Source organism: Dendrobates tinctorius, unplaced genomic scaffold, assembly GCF_039654945.1.
Source record: "Dendrobates tinctorius isolate UK_male_01 unplaced genomic scaffold, ASM3965494v1 ptg000272l, whole genome shotgun sequence".
Classification (NCBI taxonomy): domain Eukaryota; kingdom Metazoa; phylum Chordata; class Amphibia; order Anura; family Dendrobatidae; genus Dendrobates; species Dendrobates tinctorius.
Window position 1 is genome coordinate 11,809,090 of NW_027361939.1, and position 21,390 is coordinate 11,830,479.

At 40.2% G+C, this 21,390-nt stretch overlaps 23 non-coding genes across 23 annotated transcripts; all 23 read right to left on the bottom strand.

Annotated features, from left to right (window-relative positions):
* Positions 1-22: 22 nt before the first annotated feature.
* On the bottom strand, positions 23-115 carry TRNAI-UAU (transfer RNA isoleucine (anticodon UAU)). Its single transcript is given in 2 exon segments — positions 23-58; positions 78-115. It is a non-coding gene; the product is annotated as a tRNA-Ile (tRNA).
* Positions 116-1,002: 887 nt separating this feature from the next.
* TRNAR-CCU (transfer RNA arginine (anticodon CCU)) lies at positions 1,003-1,075 on the bottom strand. Its single transcript has one exon. It is a non-coding gene; the product is annotated as a tRNA-Arg (tRNA).
* A 121-nt stretch (positions 1,076-1,196) lies between these two features.
* Positions 1,197-1,289, bottom strand: TRNAI-UAU (transfer RNA isoleucine (anticodon UAU)). Its single transcript is given in 2 exon segments — positions 1,197-1,232; positions 1,252-1,289. It is a non-coding gene; the product is annotated as a tRNA-Ile (tRNA).
* An 887-nt stretch (positions 1,290-2,176) lies between these two features.
* On the bottom strand, positions 2,177-2,249 carry TRNAR-CCU (transfer RNA arginine (anticodon CCU)). The gene has a single exon. It is a non-coding gene; the product is annotated as a tRNA-Arg (tRNA).
* A 1,305-nt stretch (positions 2,250-3,554) lies between these two features.
* TRNAI-UAU (transfer RNA isoleucine (anticodon UAU)) lies at positions 3,555-3,647 on the bottom strand. The gene is given in 2 exon segments: positions 3,555-3,590; positions 3,610-3,647. It is a non-coding gene; the product is annotated as a tRNA-Ile (tRNA).
* Positions 3,648-4,534: 887 nt separating this feature from the next.
* Positions 4,535-4,607, bottom strand: TRNAR-CCU (transfer RNA arginine (anticodon CCU)). Its single transcript has one exon. It is a non-coding gene; the product is annotated as a tRNA-Arg (tRNA).
* A 126-nt stretch (positions 4,608-4,733) lies between these two features.
* On the bottom strand, positions 4,734-4,826 carry TRNAI-UAU (transfer RNA isoleucine (anticodon UAU)). The gene is given in 2 exon segments: positions 4,734-4,769; positions 4,789-4,826. It is a non-coding gene; the product is annotated as a tRNA-Ile (tRNA).
* Positions 4,827-5,713: 887 nt separating this feature from the next.
* Positions 5,714-5,786, bottom strand: TRNAR-CCU (transfer RNA arginine (anticodon CCU)). Its single transcript has one exon. It is a non-coding gene; the product is annotated as a tRNA-Arg (tRNA).
* A 126-nt stretch (positions 5,787-5,912) lies between these two features.
* TRNAI-UAU (transfer RNA isoleucine (anticodon UAU)) lies at positions 5,913-6,005 on the bottom strand. The gene is given in 2 exon segments: positions 5,913-5,948; positions 5,968-6,005. It is a non-coding gene; the product is annotated as a tRNA-Ile (tRNA).
* Positions 6,006-7,229: 1,224 nt separating this feature from the next.
* TRNAR-CCU (transfer RNA arginine (anticodon CCU)) lies at positions 7,230-7,302 on the bottom strand. Its single transcript has one exon. It is a non-coding gene; the product is annotated as a tRNA-Arg (tRNA).
* A 1,305-nt stretch (positions 7,303-8,607) lies between these two features.
* Positions 8,608-8,700, bottom strand: TRNAI-UAU (transfer RNA isoleucine (anticodon UAU)). The gene is given in 2 exon segments: positions 8,608-8,643; positions 8,663-8,700. It is a non-coding gene; the product is annotated as a tRNA-Ile (tRNA).
* An 887-nt stretch (positions 8,701-9,587) lies between these two features.
* TRNAR-CCU (transfer RNA arginine (anticodon CCU)) lies at positions 9,588-9,660 on the bottom strand. Its single transcript has one exon. It is a non-coding gene; the product is annotated as a tRNA-Arg (tRNA).
* Positions 9,661-10,965: 1,305 nt separating this feature from the next.
* TRNAI-UAU (transfer RNA isoleucine (anticodon UAU)) lies at positions 10,966-11,058 on the bottom strand. Its single transcript is given in 2 exon segments — positions 10,966-11,001; positions 11,021-11,058. It is a non-coding gene; the product is annotated as a tRNA-Ile (tRNA).
* An 887-nt stretch (positions 11,059-11,945) lies between these two features.
* On the bottom strand, positions 11,946-12,018 carry TRNAR-CCU (transfer RNA arginine (anticodon CCU)). The gene has a single exon. It is a non-coding gene; the product is annotated as a tRNA-Arg (tRNA).
* A 1,300-nt stretch (positions 12,019-13,318) lies between these two features.
* TRNAI-UAU (transfer RNA isoleucine (anticodon UAU)) lies at positions 13,319-13,411 on the bottom strand. Its single transcript is given in 2 exon segments — positions 13,319-13,354; positions 13,374-13,411. It is a non-coding gene; the product is annotated as a tRNA-Ile (tRNA).
* Positions 13,412-14,298: 887 nt separating this feature from the next.
* On the bottom strand, positions 14,299-14,371 carry TRNAR-CCU (transfer RNA arginine (anticodon CCU)). The gene has a single exon. It is a non-coding gene; the product is annotated as a tRNA-Arg (tRNA).
* A 2,726-nt stretch (positions 14,372-17,097) lies between these two features.
* On the bottom strand, positions 17,098-17,170 carry TRNAR-CCU (transfer RNA arginine (anticodon CCU)). Its single transcript has one exon. It is a non-coding gene; the product is annotated as a tRNA-Arg (tRNA).
* Positions 17,171-18,276: 1,106 nt separating this feature from the next.
* Positions 18,277-18,349, bottom strand: TRNAR-CCU (transfer RNA arginine (anticodon CCU)). Its single transcript has one exon. It is a non-coding gene; the product is annotated as a tRNA-Arg (tRNA).
* Positions 18,350-18,470: 121 nt separating this feature from the next.
* TRNAI-UAU (transfer RNA isoleucine (anticodon UAU)) lies at positions 18,471-18,563 on the bottom strand. The gene is given in 2 exon segments: positions 18,471-18,506; positions 18,526-18,563. It is a non-coding gene; the product is annotated as a tRNA-Ile (tRNA).
* Positions 18,564-19,450: 887 nt separating this feature from the next.
* TRNAR-CCU (transfer RNA arginine (anticodon CCU)) lies at positions 19,451-19,523 on the bottom strand. The gene has a single exon. It is a non-coding gene; the product is annotated as a tRNA-Arg (tRNA).
* Positions 19,524-19,649: 126 nt separating this feature from the next.
* On the bottom strand, positions 19,650-19,742 carry TRNAI-UAU (transfer RNA isoleucine (anticodon UAU)). The gene is given in 2 exon segments: positions 19,650-19,685; positions 19,705-19,742. It is a non-coding gene; the product is annotated as a tRNA-Ile (tRNA).
* An 887-nt stretch (positions 19,743-20,629) lies between these two features.
* On the bottom strand, positions 20,630-20,702 carry TRNAR-CCU (transfer RNA arginine (anticodon CCU)). The gene has a single exon. It is a non-coding gene; the product is annotated as a tRNA-Arg (tRNA).
* Positions 20,703-20,823: 121 nt separating this feature from the next.
* On the bottom strand, positions 20,824-20,916 carry TRNAI-UAU (transfer RNA isoleucine (anticodon UAU)). The gene is given in 2 exon segments: positions 20,824-20,859; positions 20,879-20,916. It is a non-coding gene; the product is annotated as a tRNA-Ile (tRNA).
* Between the last annotated feature and the right edge of the window lie 474 nt (positions 20,917-21,390).

The following is a 21,390-nucleotide window of genomic DNA, read 5'->3' on the forward strand; positions in this document are numbered from 1 at the left end:
CTAAACAAAGACAAGAAAAGAATGCTCCAGGTGAGGGTCGAACTCACAACCTCGGCATTGCTCAACAGTTACTGCTTTATAAGTACCGCGCGCTGACCGATTGCGCCACTGGAGCCATGCGGGTACAGATGGAAAGGATAAATTCTCCAAAAAAAAGAGACATTTGAAAGGGGATTGTTCTTCAGGAAATTAACTATTGCTTACAACAGGTTTGGGCGGGGGGTTATAATAATGTTTGACAATATGTATTCTACCATATCGCAATCTTTCTAAAAAATGAGAAATTTGTGCGCTGGGTCTTTTTAGACTCAAACATCCTGGGATTTTTTCAGGAAATGCGCTCGTACATTTGCTGCAATGAACACACGTTGACGCTATAGTTTGCATTGAAGCATCTAATGAGGGTTTGCCAAAATTCTTCTGAATTCAGGGGCAAAAGGGTCATCTGTGACATCACCTTTTGTGATTCCTAGATCCTGTATTAACAGCTGCGTACAGAGGTGTTGTCAGTCTTTGTAACCCTACCTCTGACATTAAGGTGAAACTGCTCGAGAACGACAGGATGTACGAGTCCAAAATAGCTCCAGTGGCCAGGGTGAAAATTGAAAGATTACTCATTTTGTTTTTTAATAAAGAACATGATATGGAAAACCATTGTCAAAAATGTTCCAAAAATGGTTCACTTTTTTCACTTATTCTTTTATATTTTGAGATTTGCAAACATTGTGTGGTTGAAAGCATATCCATATCTTAGAAAATATACTCTGTGGTATTCGGGGCATTAGTGAAGATGAAAACAATTAAGATGCTAGGCTTTTCCGCCACACAAAGTCGATACTGTTGCGTGTTAACACTTCTCTCAGTACATAGAAAGGATCACTCTAAATGGCAGAGGTTTGCAAGAACTAAGTCACGAGAAAACAAGACAATCGTCCAGTAGAACAGTTTTCACCTGCACCATCAACATTCCATGAGATGCTGTTGGAAAAGGAAATCCACAAGCACCCCAGATGGGACTCGAACCCACAATCCCTGGCTTAGGAGGCCAGTGCCTTATCCATTAGGCCACTGGGGCTGGATAGCAACGGTAAAAAATCAAAAAAAATTTTTTTCCTCATAAGAGTGAAGCAATCGCCACCAAATCATGAACCGATTCAACTACTTCAGTAGTCAAAAATACTAAAGAAAGACAAGAATGCTCCAGGTGAGGGTCGAACTCACAACCTCGGCATTGCTCAACAGTTACTGCTTTATAAGTACCACGCGCTGACCGATTGCGCCACTGGAGCCATGCGGGTACGGATGGAAAGGATAAATTCTCCAAAAAAAAGAGACATTTGAAAGGGGATTGTTCTTCAGGAAATTAACTATTGCTTACAACAGGTTTGGGCGGGGGGTTATAATAATGTTTGACAATATGTATTCTACCATATCGCAATCTTTCTTAAAAATGAGAAATTTGTGCGCTGGGTGTTTTTAGACTCAAACATCCTGGGATTTTTTCAGGAAATGCGCTCGTACATTTGCTGCAATGAACACACGTTGACGTTATAGTTTGCATTGAAGCATCTAATGAGGGTTTGCCAAAATTCTTCTGAATTCAGGGGCAAAAGGGTCATCTGTGACATCACCTTTTGTGATTCCTAGATCCTGTATTAACAGCGGCGTACTGAGGTGTTGTCAGTCTTTGTAACCCTACCTCTGACTTTAAGGTGAAACTGCTCGAGAACGACAGGATGTACGAGTCCAAAATAGCTCCAGTGGCCAGGGTGAAAATTGAAAGATTACTCATTTTGTTTTTTAATAAAGAACATGATATGGAAAACCATTGTCAAAAATGTTCCAAAAATGGTTCACTTTTTTCACTTATTCTTTTATATTTTGAGATTTGCAAACATTGTGTGGTTGAAAGCATATCCATATCTTAGAAAATATACTATGTGGTATTCGGGGCATTAGTGAAGATGAAAACAATTAAGATGCTAGGCTTTTCCGCCACACAAAGTCGATACTGTTGCGTGTTAACACTTCTCTCAGTACATAGAAAGGATCGCTCTAAATGGCAGAGGTTTGCAAGAACTAAGTCACGAGAAAACAAGACAATCGTCCAGTAGAACAGTTTTCACCTGCACCATCAACATTCCATGAGATGCTGTTGGAAAGGGAAATCCACAAGCACCCCAGATGGGACTCGAACCCACAATCCCTGGCTTAGGAGGACAGTGCCTTATCCATTAGGCCACTGGGGCTGGATAGCAACGGTAAAAAATCAATAAAAAATTTTTTCCTCATAAGAGTGAAGCAATCGCCACCAAATCATGAACCGATTCAACTACTTCAGTAGTCAAAAATACTAAAGAAAGACAAGAAAAGAATGCTCGTGATGAGGGTCGAACTCACAACCTCGGCATTGCTCAACAGTTACTGCTTTATAAGTACTGCGCGCTGACCGATTGCGCCACTGGAGCCATGCGAGTATGGATGGAAAGGATAAATTCTCCAAAAAAAAGAGACATTTGAAAGGGGATTGTTCTTCAGGAAATTAACTATTGCTTACAACAGGTTTGGGCGGGGGGTTATAATAATGTTTGACAATATGTATTCTACCATATCGCAATCTTTCTTAAAAATGAGAAATTTGTGCGCTGGGTCTTTTTAGACTCAAACATCCTGGGATTTTTTCAGGAAATGCGCTCGTACATTTGCTGCAATGAACACACGTTGACGCTATAGTTTGCATTGAAGCATCTAATGAGGGTTTGCCAAAATTCTTCTGAATTCAGGGGCAAAAGGGTCATCTGTGACATCACCTTTTGTGATTCCTAGATCCTGTATTAACAGCTGCGTACAGAGGTGTTGTCAGTCTTTGTAACCCTACCACTGACATTAAGGTGAAACTGCTCGAGAACGACAGGATGTACGAGTCCAAAATAGCTCCAGTGGCCAGGGTGAAAATTGAAAGATTAATCATTTTGTTTTTTAACAAAGAACATGATATGGAAAACCATTGTCAAAAATGTTCCAAAAATGGTTCACTTTTTTCACTTATTCTTTTATATTTTGAGATTTGCAAACATTGTGTGGTTGAAAGCATATCCATATCTTAGAAAATATACTCTGTGGTATTCGTGGCATTAGTGAAGATGAAAACAATTAAGATGCTAGGCTTTTCCGCCACACAAAGTCTATACAGTTGCGTTTTAACATTTCTCTCAGTACATAGAAAGGATCGCTCTAAATGACAGAGGTTTGCAAGAACTAAGTCACGAGAAAACAAGACAATCGTCCAGTAGAACAGTTTTCACCTGCACCATCAACATTCCATGAGATGCTGTTGGAAAGGGAAATCCACAAGCACCCCAGATGGGACTCGAATCCACAATTCCTAGCTTAGGAGGCCAGTGCCTTATCCATTAGGCCACTTGGGCTGGATAGCAAAGGTAAAAAATCAAAAAAAAATTTTTTCCTCATAAGAGTGAAGCAATCGCCACCAAATCATGAACCGATTCAAGTAGTTCAGTAGTCAAAAATACTAAACAAAGACAAGAAAAGAATGCTCCAGGTGAGGGTCGAACTCACAACCTCGGCATTGCTCAACAGTTACTGCTTTATAAGTACCGCGCGCTGACCGATTGCGCCACTGGAGCCATGCGGGTACGGATGGAAAGGATAAATTCTCCAAAAAAAAGAGACATTTGAAAGGGGATTGTTCTTCAGGAAATTAACTATTGCTTACAACAGGTTTGGGCGGGGGGTTATAATAATGTTTGACAATATGTATTCTACCATATCGCAATCTTTCTAAAAAATGAGAAATTTGTGCGCTGGGTCTTTTTAGACTCAAACATCCTGGGATTTTTTCAGGAAATGCGCTCGTACATTTGCTGCAATGAACACACGTTGACGCTATAGTTTGCATTGAAGCATCTAATGAGGGTTTGCCAAAATTCTTCTGAATTCAGGGGCAAAAGGGTCATCTGTGACATCACCTTTTGTGATTCCTAGATCCTGTATTAACAGCTGCGTACAGAGGTGTTGTCAGTCTTTGTAACCCTACCTCTGACATTAAGGTGAAACTGCTCGAGAACGACAAGATGTACGAGTCCAAAATAGCTCCAGTGGCCAGGGTGAAAATTGAAAGATTACTCATTTTGTTTTTTAATAAAGAACATGATATGGAAAACCATTGTCAAAAATGTTCCAAAAATGGTTCACTTTTTTCACTTATTCTTTTATATTTTGAGATTTGCAAACATTGTGTGGTTGAAAGCATATCCATATCTTAGAAAATATACTCTGTGGTATTCAGGGCATTAGTGAAGATGAAAACAATTAAGATGCTAGGCTTTTCCGCCACACAAAGTCGATACTGTTGCGTGTTAACACTTCTCTCAGTACATAGAAAGGATCGCTCTAAATGGCAGAGGTTTGCAAGAACCAAGTCACGAGAAAACAAGACAATCGTCCAGTAGAAGAGTTTTCACCTGCACCATCAACATTCCATGAGATGCTGTTGGAAAGGGAAATCCACAAGCACCCCAGATGGGACTCGAACCCACACTCCCTGGCTTAGGAGGCCAGTGCCTTATCCATTAGGCCACTGGGGCTGGATAGCAAACGTAAAAAATCAAAAAAAAATTTTTTCCTCATAAGAGGGAAGCAATCGCCACGAAATCATGAACCGATTCAACTACTTCAGTAGTCAAAAATACTAAAGAAAGACAAGAAAAGAATGCTCCAGGAGAGGGTCGAACTCACAACCTCGACATTGCTCAACAGTTACTGCTTTATAAGTACCGCGCGCTGACCGATTGCGCCACTGGAGCCATGCGGGTACGAATGGAAAGGATAAATTCTCCAAAAAAAAGAGACATTTGAAAGGGGATTGTTCTTCAGGAAATTAACTATTGCTTACAACAGGTTTGGGCGGGGGGTTATAATAATGTTTGACAATATGTATTCTACCATATCGCAATCTTTCTTAAAAATGAGAAATTTGTGCGCTGTGTCTTTTTAGACTCAAACATCCTGGGATTTTTTCAGGAAATGCGCTCGTACATTTGCTGCAATGAACACACGTTGACGCTATAGTTTGCATTGAAGCATCTAATGAGGGTTTGCCAAAATTCTTCTGAATTCAGGGGCAAAAGGGTCATCTGTGACATCACCTTTTGTGATTCCTAGATCCTGTATTAACAGCTGCGTACAGAGGTGTTGTCAGTCTTTGTAACCCTACCTCTGACATTAAGGTGAAACTGCTCGAGAACAACAGGATGTACGAGTCCAAAATAGCTCCAGTGGCCAGGGTGAAAATTGAAAGATTACTCATTTTGTTTTTTAATAAAGAACATGATATGGAAAACCATTGTCAAAAATGTTCCAAAAATGGTTCACTTTTTTCACTTATTCTTTTATATTTTGAGATTTGCAAACATTGTGTGGTTGAAAGCATATCCATATCTTAGAAAATATACTCTGTGGTATTCGGGGCATTAGTGAAGATGAAAACAATTAAGATGCTAGGCTTTTCCGCCACACAAAGTCGATACAGTTGCGTTTTAACATTTCTCTCAGTACATAGAAAGGATCGCTCTAAATGACAGAGGTTTGCAAGAACTAAGTCACGAGAAAACAAGACAATCGTCCAGTAGAACAGTTTTGACCTGCACCATCAACATTCCATGAGATGCTGTTGGAAAGGGAAATCCACAAGCACCCCAGATGGGACTCGAACCCACAATTCCTAGCTTAGGAGGCCAGTGCCTTATCCATTAGGCCACTGGGGCTGGATAGCAAAGGTAAAAAATCAAAAAAAAATTTTTTCCTCATAAGAGGGAAGCAATCGCCACCAAATCATGAACCGATTCAACTACTTCAGTAGTCAAAAATACTAAAGAAAGACAAGAAAAGAATGCTCCAGGTGAGGGTCAAACTCACAACCTCGACATTGCTCAACAGTTACTGCTTTATAAGTACCGCGCGCTGACCGATTGCGCCACTGGAGCCATGCGGGTACGGATGGAAAGGATAAATTCTCCAAAAAAAAGAGACATTTGAAAGGGGATTGTTCTTCAGGAAATTAACTATTGCTTACAACAGGTTTGGGCGGGGGGTTATAATAATGTTTGACAATATGTATTCTACCATATCGCAATCTTTCTTAAAAATGAGAAATTTGTGCGCTGTGTCTTTTTAGACTCAAACATCCTGGGATTTTTTCAGGAAATGCGCTCGTACATTTGCTGCAATGAACACACGTTGACGCTATAGTTTGCATTGAAGCATCTAATAAGGGTTTGCCAAAATTCTTCTGAATTCAGGGGCAAAAGGGTCATCTGTGACATCACCTTTTGTGATTCCTAGATCCTGTATTAACAGCTGCGTACAGAGGTGTTGTCAGTCTTTGTAACCCTACCTCTGACATTAAGGTGAAACTGCTCGAGAACGACAGGATGTACGAGTCCAAAATAGCTCCAGTGGCCAGGGTGAAAATTGAAAGATTACTCATTTTGTTTTTTAATAAAGAACATGATATGGAAAACCATTGTCAAAAATGTTCCAAAAATGGTTCACTTTTTTCACTTATTCTTTTATATTTTGAGATTTGCAAACATTGTGTGGTTGAAAGCATATCCATATCTTAGAAAATATACTCTGTGGTATTCGGGGCATTAGTGAAGATGAAAACAATTAAGATGCTAGGCTTTTCCGCCACACAAAGTCGATACAGTTGCGTTTTAACATTTCTCTCAGTACATAGAAAGGATCGCTCTAAATGACAGAGGTTTGCAAGAACTAAGTCACGAGAAAAAAAGACAATCGTCCAGTAGAACAGTTTTCACCTGCACCATCAACATTCCATGAGATGCTGTTGGAAAGGGAAATCCACAAGCACCCCAGATGGGACTCGAACCCACAATTCCTAGCTTAGGAGGCCAGTGCCTTATCCATTAGGCCACTTGGGCTGGATAGCAAAAGTAAAAAATCAAAAAAAAATTTTTTCCTCATAAGAGTGAAGCAATCGCCACCAAATCATGAACCGATTCAAGTACTTCAGTAGTCAAAAATACTAAACAAAGACAAGAACAAGTACATAGAAAGGATCGCTCTAAATGGCAGAGGTTTGCAAGAACTAAGTAACGAGAAAACAAGACAATCGTCCAGTAGAACAGTTTTCACCTGCACCATCAACATTCCATGAGATGCTGTTGGAAAGGGAAATCCACAAGCACCCCAGATGGGACTCGAACCCACAATCCCTGGCTTAGGAGGCCAGTGCCTTATCCATTAGGCCACTGGGGCTGGATAGCAACGGTAAAAAATCAAAAAAAAATTTTTTCCTCATAAGAGTGAAGCAATCGCCACCAAATCATGAACCGATTCAACTACTTCAGTAGTCAAAAATACTAAAGAAAGACAAGAAAAGAAAGCTCGTGGTGAGGGTCGAACTCACAACCTCGGCATTGCTCAACTGTTACTGCTTTATAAGTACTGCGCGCTGACCGATTGCGCCACTGGAGCCATGCTGGTACGGATGGAAAGGATAAATTCTCCAAAAAAAAGAGACATTTGAAAGGGGATTGTTCTTCAGGAAATTAACTATTGCTTACAACAGGTTTGGGCGGGGGGTTATAATAATGTTTGACAATATGTATTCTACCATATCGCAATCTTTCTTAAAAATGAGAAATTTGTGCGCTGGGTCTTTTTAGACTCAAACATCCTGGGATTTTTTCAGGAAATGCGCTCGTACATTTGCTGCAATGAACACACGTTGACGCTATAGTTTGCATTGAAGCATCTAATGAGGGTTTGCCAAAATTCTTCTGAATTCAGGGGCAAAAGGGTCATCTGTGACATCACCTTTTGTGATTCCTAGATCCTGTATTAACAGCTGCGTACAGAGGTGTTGTCAGTCTTTGTAACCCTACCTCTGACATTAAGGTGAAACTGCTCGAGAACGACAGGATGTACGAGTCCAAAATAGCTCCAGTGGCCAGGGTGAAAATTGAAAGATTACTCATTTTGTTTTTTAACAAAGAACATGATATGGAAAACCATTGTCAAAAATGTTCCAAAAATGGTTCACTTTTTTCACTTATTCTTTTATATTTTGAGATTTGCAAACATTGTGTGGTTGAAAGCATATCCATATCTTAGAAAATATACTCTGTGGTATTCGGGGCATTAGTGAAGATGAAAACAATTAAGATGCTAGGCTTTTCCGCCACACAAAGTCTATACAGTTGTGTTTTAACATTTCTCTCAGTACATAGAAAGGATCGCTCTAAATGACAGAGGTTTGCAAGAACTAAGTCACGAGAAAACAAGACAATCGTCCAGTAGAACAGTTTTCACCTGCACCATTAACATTCCATGAGATGCTGTTGGAAAGGGAAATCCACAAGCACCCCAGATGGGACTCGAACCCACAATTCCTAGCTTAGGAGGCCAGTGCCTTATCCATTAGGCCACTTGGGCTGGATAGCAAAGGTAAAAAATAAAAAAAAAATTTTTTCCTCATAAGAGTGAAGCACTCGCCACCAAATCATGAACCGATTCAAGTACTTCAGTAGTCAAAAATACTAAACAAAGACAAGAAAAGAATGCTCCAGGTGAGGGTCGAACTCACAACCTCGGCATTGCTCAACAGTTACTGCTTTATAAGTACCGCGCGCTGACCGATGGCGCCACTGGAGCCATGCTGGTACGGATGGAAAGGATAAATTCTCCAAAAAAAAGAGACATTTGAAAGGGGATTGTTCTTCAGGAAATTAACTATTGCTTACAACAGGTTTGGGCGGAGGGTTATAATAATGTTTGACAATATGTATTCTACCATATCGCAATCTTTCTTAAAAATGAGAAATTTGTGCGCTGGGTCTTTTTAGACTCAAACATCCTGGGATTTTTTCAGGAAATGCGCTCGTACATTTGCTGCAATGAACACACGTTGACGTTATAGTTTGCATTGAAGCATCTAATGAGGGTTTGCCAAAATTCTTCTGAATTCAGGGGCAAAAGGGTCATCTGTGACATCACCTTTTGTGATTCCTAGATCCTGTATTAACAGCGGCGTACAGAGGTGTTGTCAGTCTTTGTAACCCTACCTCTGACATTAAGGTGAAACTGCTCGAGAACGACAGGATGTACGAGTCCAAAATAGCTCCAGTGGCCAGGGTGAAAATTGAAAGATTACTCATTTTGTTTTTTAATAAAAAACATGATATGGAAAACCATTGTCAAAAATGTTCCAAAAATGGTTCACTTTTTTCACTTATTCTTTTATATTTTGAGATTTGCAAACATTGTGTGGTTGAAAGCATATCCATATCTTAGAAAATATACTCTGTGGTATTCGGGGAATTAGTGAAGATGAAAACAATTAAGATGCTAGGCTTTTCCGCCACACAAAGTCGATACTGTTGCGTGTTAACACTTCTCTCAGTACATAGAAAGGATCGCTCTAAATGGCAGAGGTTTGCAAGAACTAAGTCACGAGAAAACAAGACAATCGTCCAGTAGAACAGTTTTCACCTGCACCATCAACATTCTATGAGATGCTGTTGGAAAGGGAAATCCACAAGCACCCCAGATGGGTCTCGAACCCACAATCCCTGGCTTAGGAGGCCAGTGCCTTATCCATTAGGCCACTGGGGCTGGATAGCAACGGCAAAAAATCAAAAAAAAATTTTTTCCTCATAAGAGTGAAGCAATCGCCACCAAATCATGAACCGATTCAACTACTTCAGTAGTCAAAAATACTAAAGAAAGACAAGAAAAGAATGCTCGTGGTGAGGGTCGAACTCACAACCTCGGCATTGCTCAACAGTTACTGCTTTATAAGTACGGCGCGCTGACCGATTGCGCCACTGGAGCCATGCGGGTACGGACGGAAAGGATAAATTCTCCAAAAAAAAGAGACATTTGAAAGGGGATTGTTCTTCAGGAAATTAACTATTGCTTACAACAGGTTTGGGCGGGGGGTTATAATAATGTTTGACAATATGTATTCTACCATATCGCAATCTTTCTTAAAAATGAGAAATTTGTGCGCTGGGTCTTTTTAGACTCAAACATCCTTGGATTTTTTCAGGAAATGCGCTCGTACATTTGCTGCAATGAACACACGTTGACGCTATAGTTTGCATTGAAGCATCTAATGAGGGTTTGCCAAAATTCTTCTGAATTCAGGGGCAAAAGGGTCATCTGTGACATCACCTTTTGTGATTCCTAGATCCTGTATTAACAGCTGCGTACAGAGGTGTTGTCAGTCTTTGTAACCCTACCTCTGACATTAAGGTGAAACTGCTCGAGAACGACAGGATGTACGAGTCCAAAATAGCTCCAGTGGCCAGGGTGAAAATTGAAAGATTAATAATTTTGTTTTTTAACAAAGAACATGATATGGAAAACCATTGTCAAAAATGTTCCAAAAATGGTTCACTTTTTTCACTTATTCTTTTATATTTTGAGATTTGCAAACATTGTGTGGTTGAAAGCATATCCATATCTTAGAAAATATACTCTGTGGTATTCGGGGCATTAGTAAAGATGAAAACAATTAAGATGCTAGGCTTTTCCGCCACACAAAGTCTATACAATTGCGTTTTAACATTTCTCTCAGTACATAGAAAGGATCGCTCTAAATGACAGAGGTTTGCAAGAACTAAGTCACGAGAAAACAAGACAATCGTCCAGTAGAACAGTTTTCACCTGCACCATCAACATTCCATGAGATGCTGTTGGAAAGAGAAATCCACAAGCACCCCAGATGGGACTCGAACCCACAATTCCTAGCTTAGGAGGCCTGTGCCTTATCCATTAGGCCACTTGGGCTGGATAGCAAAGGTAAAAAATCAAAAAAAAATTTTTTCCTCATAAGAGTGAAGCAATCGCCACCAAATCATGAACCGATTCAAGTACTTCAGTAGTCAAAAATACTAAACAAAGACAAGAAAAGAATGCTCCAGGTGAGGGTCGAACTCACAACCTCGGCATTGCTCAACAGTTACTGCTTTATAAGTACCGCGCGCTGACCGATTGCGCCACTGGAGCCATGCGGGTACGGATGGAAAGGATAAATTCTCCAAAAAAAAGAGACATTTGAAAGGGGATTGTTCTTCAGGAAATTAACTATTGCTTACAACAGGTTTGGGCGGGGGGTTATAATAATGTTTGACAATATGTATTCTACCATATCGCAATCTTTCTAAAAAATGAGAAATTTGTGCGCTGGGTCTTTTTAGACTCAAACATCCTGGGATTTTTTCAGGAAATGCGCTCGTACATTTGCTGCAATGAACACACGTTGACGCTATAGTTTGCATTGAAGCATCTAATGAGGGTTTGCCAAAATTCTTCTGAATTCAGGGGCAAAAGGGTCATCTGTGACATCACCTTTTGTGATTCCTAGATCCTGTATTAACAGCTGCGTACAGAGGTGTTGTCAGTCTTTGTAACCCTACCTCTGACATTAAGGTGAAACTGCTCGAGAACGACAAGATGTACGAGTCCAAAATAGCTCCAGTGGCCAGGGTGAAAATTGAAAGATTACTCATTTTGTTTTTTAATAAAGAACATGATATGGAAAACCATTGTCAAAAATGTTCCAAAAATGGTTCACTTTTTTCACTTATTCTTTTATATTTTGAGATTTGCAAACATTGTGTGGTTGAAAGCATATCCATATCTTAGAAAATATACTCTGTGGTATTCGGGGCATTAGTGAAGATGAAAACAATTAAGATGCTAGGCTTTTCCGCCACACAAAGTCGATACTGTTGCGTGTTAACACTTCTCTCAGTACATAGAAAGGATCGCTCTAAATGGCAGAGGTTTGCAAGAACTAAGTCACGAGAAAACAAGACAATCATCCAGTAGAAGAGTTTTCTCCTGCACCATCAACATTCCATTAGATACTGTTGGAAAGGGAAATCCACAAGCACCCCAGATGGGACTCGAACCCACAATCCCTGGCTTAGGAGGCCAGTGCCTTATCCATTAGGCCACTGGGGCTGGATAGCAAAGGTAAAAAATCAAAAAAAATTTTTTTCCTCATAAGAGTGAAGCAATCGCCACCAAATCATGAACCGATTCAACTACTTCAGTAGTCAAAAATACTAAAGAAAGACAAGAAAGCTCCAGGTGAGGGTTGAACTCACAACCTCAACATTGCTCAACAGTTACTGCTTTATAAGTACGGCTCGCTGACCGATTGAGCCACTGGAACCATGCGGGTACGTATGGAAAGGATAAATTCTCCAAAAAAAAGAGACATTTGAAAGGGGATTGTTCTTCAGGAAATTAACTATTGCTTACAACAGGTTTGGGCGGGGGGTTATAATAATGTTTGACAATATGTATTCTACCATATCGCAATCTTTCTTAAGAATGAGAAATTTGTGCGCTGGGTCTTTTTAGACTCAAACATCCTGGGATTTTTTCAGGAAATGCGCTCGTACATTTGCTGCAATGAACACACGTTGACGCTATAGTTTGCATTGAAGCATCTAATGAGGGTTTGCCAAAATTCTTCTGAACTCAGGGGCAAAAGGGTCATCTGTGACATCACCTTTTGTGATTCCTAGATCCTGTGTTAACAGCTGCGTACAGAGGTGTTGTCAGTCTTTGTAACCCTACCTCTGACATTAAGGTGAAACTGCTCGAGAACGACAGGAGGTACGAGTCCAAAATAGCTCCAGTGGCCAGGGTGAAAATTGAAAGATTACTCATTTTGTTTTTTAATAAAGAACATGATATGGAAAACCATTGTCAAAAAAGTTCCAAAAATGGTTCACTTTTTTCACTTATTCTTTTATATTTTGAGATTTGCAAACATTGTGTGGTTGAAAGCATATCCATATCTTAGAAAATATACTCTGTGGTATTCGGGGCATTAGTGAAGATGAAAACAATTAAGATGCTAGGCTTTTCCGCCACACAAAGTCGATACTGTTGCGTGTTAACACTTCTCTCAGTACATAGAAAGGATCGCTCTAAATGGCAGAGGTTTGCAAGAACTAAGTCACGAGAAAACAAGACAATCGTCCAGTAGAACAGTTTTCACCTGCACCATCAACATTCCATGAGATGCTGTTGGAAAGGGAATTCCACAAGCACCCCAGATGGGACGCGAACACACAATCCCTATCTTAGGAGGCCAGTGCCTTATCCATTAGGCCACTGGGGCTGGATAGCAAAGGTAAAAAATCAAAAAAATTTTTTTTCCTCATAAGAGTGAAGCAATCACCACCAAATCATGAACCGATTCAACTAATTCAGTAGTCAAAAATACTAAAGAAAGACAAGAAAATAATGCTCCAGGTGAGGGTCGAACTCACAACCACGGCATTGCTCAACAGTTACTGCTTTATAAGTACCGCGCGCTGACCGATCGCGCCACTGGAGCCATGCGGGTACGGATGGAAAGGATAAATTCTCCAAAAAAAAGAGACATTTGAAAGGGGATTGTTCTTCAGGAAATTAACTATTGCTTACAACAGGTTTGGGCGGGGGGTTATAATAATGTTTGACAATATGTATTCTACCATATCGCAATCTTTCTAAAAAATGAGAAATTTGTGCGCTGGGTCTTTTTAGACTCAAACATCCTGGGATTTTTTCAGGAAATGCGCTCGTACATTTGCTGCAATGAACACACGTTGACGCTATAGTTTGCATTGAAGCATCTAATGAGGGTTTGCCAAAATTCTTCTGAATTCAGGGGCAAAAGGGTCATCTGTGACATCACCTTTTGTGATTCCTAGATCCTGTATTAACAGCTGCGTACAGAGGTGTTGTCAGTCTTTGTAACCCTACCTCTGACATTAAGGTGAAACTGCTCGAGAACGACAGGATGTACGAGTCCAAAATAGCTCCAGTGGCCAGGGTGAAAATTGAAAGATTACTCATTTTGTTTTTTAATAAAGAACATGATATGGAAAACCATTGTCAAAAATGTTCCAAAAATGGTTCACTTTTTTCACTTATTCTTTTATATTTTGAGATTTGCAAACATTGTGTGGTTGAAAGCATATCCATATCTTAGAAAATATACTCTGTGGTATTCGGGGCATTAGTGAAGATGAAAACAATTAAGATGCTAGGCTTTTCCGCCACACAAAGTCGATACTGTTGCGTGTTAACACTTCTCTCAGTACATAGAAAGGATCGCTCTAAATGGCAGAGGTTTGCAAGAACTAAGTCACGAGAAAACAAGACAATCGTCCAGTAGAACAGTTTTCACCTGCACCATCAACATTCCATGAGATGCTGTTGGAAAGGGAAATCCACAAGCACCCCAGATGGGACTCGAACCCACAATCCCTGGCTTAGGAGGCCAGTGCCTTATCCATTAGGCCACTGGGGCTGGATAGCAAAGGTAAAAAATCAAAAAAAAAATTTTTCCTCATAAGAGTGAAGCAATCGCCACCAAATATTGAACCGATTCAACTACTTCAGTAGTCAAAAATACTAAAGAAAGACAAGAAAAGAATGCTCCAGGTGAGGGTCGAACTCACAACCTCGACATTGCTCAACAGTTACTGCTTTATAAGTAGCGCGCTGACCGATTGCACCACTGGAGCCATGCGGGTACGGATGGAAAGGATAAATTCTCCAAAAAAAAGAGACATTTGAAAGGGGATTGTTCTTCAGGAAATTAACTATTGCTTACAACAGGTTTGGGCGGGGGGTTATAATAATGTTTGACAATATGTATTCTACCATATCGCAATCTTTCTTAAAAATGAGAAATTTGTGCGCTGGGTCTTTTTAGACTCAAACATCCTGGGATTTTTTCAGGAAATGCGCTCGTACATTTGCTGCAATGAACACACGTTGACGCTATAGTTTGCATTGAAGCATCTAATGAGGGTTTGCCAAAATTCTTCTGAATTCAGGGGCAAAAGGGTCATCTGTGACATCACCTTTTGTGATTCCTAGATCATAGAATCATAGAATCATAGAATCGTAGATTTGGAAGGGACCTCCTGGGCCATCTGGTCCAACCCCCTGCTCAAAGCAGGATTCGCTAAATCATCCCAGTCAGATGTCTGTCCAGCCTCTGTTTGAAGACTTCCATTGAAGGAGAACTCACCAATTCTTGTGGCAGCCTGTTCCACTCATTGATCACTCTATCTGTCAAAAAGTTTTTTCTAATATCTAATCTGTGTCTCTTCCCATTCAGTTTCATCCCATTGCTTCTAGTCTTTCCTTGTGCAAATGAGAATAAAGTTGATCCTTCTACAATGTGACAGCCCTTTAGATATTTGTAGACAGCTATTAAGTCTCCTCTCAGTCTTCTCTTTTGCAAACTAAACATTCCCAAATCCTGCAACCTTTCCTCATAAGACAGGGTTTGCAGACCGGTCACCATTCTGGTCGCTCTTTTCTGAACTTGCTCCAGTTTGTTGATGTCTTTTTTAAAATGTGGTGCCCAAAACTGGACACAATATTCCAGATGAGGTCTGACCAAAGAGGAGTAGAGGGAAATAATGACTTCACGTGATCTAGACTGTATGCTTCTGTTAATACATCCTAGAATTGCATTTGCCTTTTTTGCTGCTGCATCACACTGTTGACTCATATTCAATCTGTGATCTATTAGTATACCCAAGTCTTTTTCACATGTGCTGTCACTTAGCCCTATTCCTCCCATTCTATATATGCTTTTTTCATTTTTATTGCCCAGATGTATTATTTTGCATTTCTCCCTGTTAAAAACCATTCTGTTAGTTGCTGCCCACTTCTCCAGTTTATTTAAATCTTTTTGAATCCTCTCTCTCTCTTCTCTAGTATTAGCTATCCCTCCTAGCTTTGTGTCATCAGCAAATTTAATCAGTTTACCCTCAATTCCTTCATCTAAATCGTTGATAAAGATGTTGAACAATACAGGGCCCAGGACAGAGCCCTGTGGTACCCCACTTGAGACATTCTTCCAACTGGATGTGCAGCCATTTACGACCACTCTTTGGGTCCGATCACTAAGCCAGTTATGAATCCACCTAACAGTTGCCTTGTCCATTCCATACTTAGTCATTTTTTCAATAAGGATTGTATGAGAGACTTTGTCAAATGCTTTGCTGAAGTCAAGATATACTATATCTACAGCATTTCCTTGATCCACCCAATCAGTGATACCGTCATAGAAGGAAATTAAGTTAGTCTGACATGACTTATTAGTTAGAAACCCATGCTGACTCTGTTTAATCACTTCATTCTTATCCAGGTATTGACATACATGTTGTTTAACAATTTGTTCAAAGATCTTTCCTGGTATAGAAGTCAGACTCACCAGCCTATAGTTGCCTGGGTCCACCTTCTTCCCCTTTTTGAAGATAGGAACAACATTTGCTCTTCTCCAGTCTTCTGGCACTTCTCCTGTTCTCCAAGAATTTTCAAAGATTATGGAGAGGGGTTCAAAAATTTCTTCTGCTATCTCCTTCAGTACTCTGGGGTGTAATTCATCTGGACCTGGAGACTTGAATTCATTTAGGTTAACTAAGTGTTTCCTCACTATCTTTCTGTTTATAGATATCCTGGATTCTTCTATTCCCTTAATTAACATCCTGTATTAACAGCTGCGTACAGAGGTGTTGTCAGTCTTTGTAACCCTACCTCTGACATTAAGGTGAAACTGCTCGAGAACGACAGGATGTACGAGTCCAAAATAGCTCCAGTGGCCAGGGTGAAAATTGAAAGATTACTCATTTTGTTTTTTAATAAAGAACATGATATGGAAAACCATTGTCAAAAATGTTCCAAAAATGGTTCACTTTTTTCACTTATTCTTTTATATTTTGAGATTTGCAAACATTGTGTGGTTGAAAGCATATCCATATCTTAGAAAATATACTCTGTGGTATTCGGGGCATTAGTGAAGATGAAAACAATTAAGATGCTAGGCTTTTCCGCCACACAAAGTCGATACTGTTGCGTGTTAACACTTCTCTCAGTACATAGAAAGGATCGCTCTAAATGGCAGAGGTTTGCAAGAACTAAGTCACGAGAAAACAAGACAATCGTCCAGTAGAACAGTTTTCACCTGCACCATCAACATTCCATGAGATGCTGTTGGAAAGGGAAATCCACAAGCACCCCAGATGGGACTCGAACCCACAATCCCTGGCTTAGGAGGCCAGTGCCTTATCCATTAGGCCACTGGGGCTGGATAGCAAAAGTAAAAAATCAAAAAAAATTTTTTTCCTCATAAGAGTGAAGCAATCGCCACCAAATAATGAACCGATTCAACTACTTCAGTAGTCAAAAATACTAAAGAAAGACAAGAAAAGAATGATGCAGGTGACGGTCGAACTCACAACCTCGGCATTGCTCAACAGTTACTGCTTTATAAGTACCGCACGCTGTCTGATTGCACCACTGGAGCCATGCGGGTATGGATGGAAAGGATAAATTCTCCAAAAAAAAGAGACATTTGAAAGGGGATTGTTCTTCAGGAAATTAACTATTGCTTACAACAGGTTTGGGCGGGGGGTTATAATAATGTTTGACAATATGTATTCCACCATATCGCAATCTTTCTTAAAAATGAGAAATTTGTGCGCTGGGTCTTTTTAGACTCAAACATCCTGGGATTTTTTCAGGAAATGCGCTCGTACATTTGCTGCAATGAACACAAGTTGACGCTATAGTTTGCATTGAAGCATCTAATGAGGGTTTGCCAAAATTCTTCTGAATTCAGGGGCAAAAGGGTCATCTGTGACATCACCTTTTGTGATTCCTAGATCCTGTATTAACAGCTGCGTACAGAGGTGTTGTCAGTCTTTGTAACCCTACCTCTGACATTAAGGTGAAACTGCTCGAGAACGACAGGATGTACGAGTCCAAAATAGCTCCAGTGGCCAGGGTGAAAATTCAAAGATTACTCATTTTGTTTTTTAAAAAAGAACATGATATGGAAAACCATTGTCAAAAATGTTCCAAAAATGGTTCACTTTTTTCACTTATTCTTTTATATTTTGAGATTTGCAAACATTGTGTGGTTGAAAGCATATCCATATCTTAGAAAATATACTCTGTGGTATTCGGGGCATTAGTGAAGATGAAAACAATTAAGATGCTAGGCTTTTCTGCCACACAAAGTCGATACTGTTGCGTGTTAACACTTCTCTCAGTACATAGAAAGGATCGCTCTAAATGACAGAGGTTTGCAAGAACTAAGTCACGAGAAAACAAGACAATCGTCCAGTAGAACAGTTTTCACCTGCACCATCAACATTCCATGAGATGCTGTTGGAAAGGGAAATCCACAAGCACCCCAGATGGGACTCGAACCCACAATCGCTGGCTTAGGAGGCCAGTGCCTTATCCATTAGGCCACTGGGGCTGGATAGCAACGGTAAAAAATCCAAAAAAATTTTTTTCCTCATAAGAGTGAAGCAATCGCCACCAAATCATGAACCGATTCAACTACTTCAGTAGTCAAAAATACTAAAGAAAGACAAGAATGCTCCAGGTGAGGGTCGAACTCACAACCTCGGCATTGCTCAACAGTTACTGCTTTATAAGTACCGCGCGCTGACAGATTGCGCCACTGGAGCCATGCGGGTACGGATGGAAAGGATAAATTCTCCAAAAAAAAGAGACATTTGAAAGGGGATTGTTCTTCAGGAAATTAACTATTGCTTACAACAGGTTTGGGCGGGGGGTTATAATAATGTTTGACAATATGTATTCTACCATATCGCAATCTTTCTTAAAAATGAGAAATTTGTGCGCTGGGTCTTTTTAGACTCAAACATCCTGGGATTTTTTCAGGAAATGCGCTCGTACATTTGCTGCAATGAACACACGTTGACGCTATAGTTTGCATTGAAGCATCTAATTAGGGTTTGCCAAAATTCTTCTGAATTCAGGGGCAAAAGGGTCATCTGTGACATCACCTTTTGTGATTCCTAGATCCTGTATTAACAGCTGCGTACAGAGGTGTTGTCAGTCTTTGTAACCCTACCTCTGACATTAAGGTGAAACTGCTCGAGAACGACAGGATGTACGAGTCCAAAATAGCTCCAGTGGCCAGGGTGAAAATTGAAAGATTACTCATTTTGTTTTTTAATAAAGAACATGATATGGAAAACCATTGTCAAAAATGTTCCAAAAATGGTTCACTTTTTTCACTTATTCTTTTATATTTTGAGATTTGCAAACATTGTGTGGTTGAAAGCATATCCATATCTTAGAAAATATACTCTGTGGTATTCGGGGCATTAGTGAAGATGAAAACAATTAAGATGCTAGGCTTTTCCGCCACACAAAGTCGATACTGTTGCGTGTTAACACTTCTCTCAGTACATAGAAAGGATCGCTCTAAATGGCAGAGGTTTGCAAGAACTAAGTCACGAGAAAACAAGACAATCGTCCAGTAGAACAGTTTTCACCTGCACCATCAACATTCCATGAGATGCTGTTGGAAAGGGAAATCCACAAGCACCCCAGATGGGACGCGAACCCACAATCCCTGGCTTAGGAGGCCAGTGCCTTATCCATTAGGCCACTGGGGCTGGATAGCAAAGGTAAAAAATCAAAAAAAAATTTTTTCCTCATAAGAGTGAAGCAATCGCCACCAAATCATGAACCGATTCAACTAATTCAGTAGTCAAAAATACTAAAGAAAGACAAGAAAAGAATGCTCGAGGTGAGGGTCGAACTCACAACCTCGGCATTGCTCAACAGTTACTGCTTTATAAGAACCGCGCGCTGACCGATTGCGCCACTGGAGCCATGCGGGTATGGATGGAAAGGATAAATTCTCCAAAAAAAAGAGACATTTGAAAGGGGATTGTTCTTCAGGAAATTAATTATTGCTTACAACAGGTTTGGGCGGGGGGTTGTAATAATGTTTGACAATATGTATTCTACCATATCGCAATCTTTCTTAAAAATGAGAAATTTGTGCGCTGGGTCTTTTTAGACTCAAACATCCTGGGATTTTTTCAGGAAATGCGCTCGTACATTTGCTGCAATGAACACACGTTGACGCTATAGTTTGCATTGAAGCATCTAATGAGGGTTTGCCAAAATTCTTCTGAATTCAGGGGCAAAAGGGTCATCTGTGACATCACCTTTTGTGATTCCTAGATCCTGTATTAACAGCTGCGTACAGAGGTGTTGTCAGTCTTTGTAACCCTACCTCTGACATTAAGGTGAAACTGCTCGAGAACGACAGGATGTACGAGTCCAAAATAGCTCCAGTGGCCAGGGTGAAAATTCAAAGATTACTCATTTTGTTTTTTAATAAAGAACATGATATGGAAAACCATTGTCAAAAATGTTCCAAAAATGGTTCACTTTTTTCACTTATTCTTTTATATTTTGAGATTTGCAAACATTGTGTGGTTGAAAGCATATCCATATCTTAGAAAATATACTCTGTGGTATTCGGGGCATTAGTGAAGATGAAAACAATTAAGATGCTAGGCTTTTCTGCCACACAAAGTCGATACTGTTGCGTGTTAACACTTCTCTCAGTACATAGAAAGGATCGCTCTAAATGACAGAGGTTTGCAAGAACTAAGTCACGAGAAAACAAGACAATCGTCCAGTAGAACAGTTTTCACCTGCACCATCAACATTCCATGAGATGCTGTTGGAAAGGGAAATCCACAAGCACCCCAGATGGGACTCGAACCCACAATCGCTGGCTTAGGAGGCCAGTGCCTTATCCATTAGGCCACTGGGGCTGGATAGCAACGGTAAAAAATCCAAAAAAATTTTTTTCCTCATAAGAGTGAAGCAATCGCCACCAAATCATGAACCGATTCAACTACTTCAGTAGTCAAAAATACTAAAGAAAGACAAGAATGCTCCAGGTGAGGGTCGAACTCACAACCTCGGCATTGCTCAACAGTTACTGCTTTATAAGTACCGCGCGCTGACAGATTGCGCCACTGGAGCCATGCGGGTACGGATGGAAAGGATAAATTCTCCAAAAAAAAGAGACATTTGAAAGGGGATTGTTCTTCAGGAAATTAACTATTGCTTACAACAGGTTTGGGCGGGGGGTTATAATAATGTTTGACAATATGTATTCTACCATATCGCAATCTTTCTTAAAAATGAGAAATTTGTGCGCTGGGTCTTTTTAGACTCAAACATCCTGGGATTTTTTCAGGAAATGCGCTCGTACATTTGCTGCAATGAACACACGTTGACGCTATAGTTTGCATTGAAGCATCTAATTAGGGTTTGCCAAAATTCTTCTGAATTCAGGGGCAAAAGGGTCATCTGTGACATCACCTTTTGTGATTCCTAGATCCTGTATTAACAGCTGCGTACAGAGGTGTTGTCAGTCTTTGTAACCCTACCTCTGACATTAAGGTGAAACTGCTCGAGAACGACAGGATGTACGAGTCCAAAATAGCTCCAGTG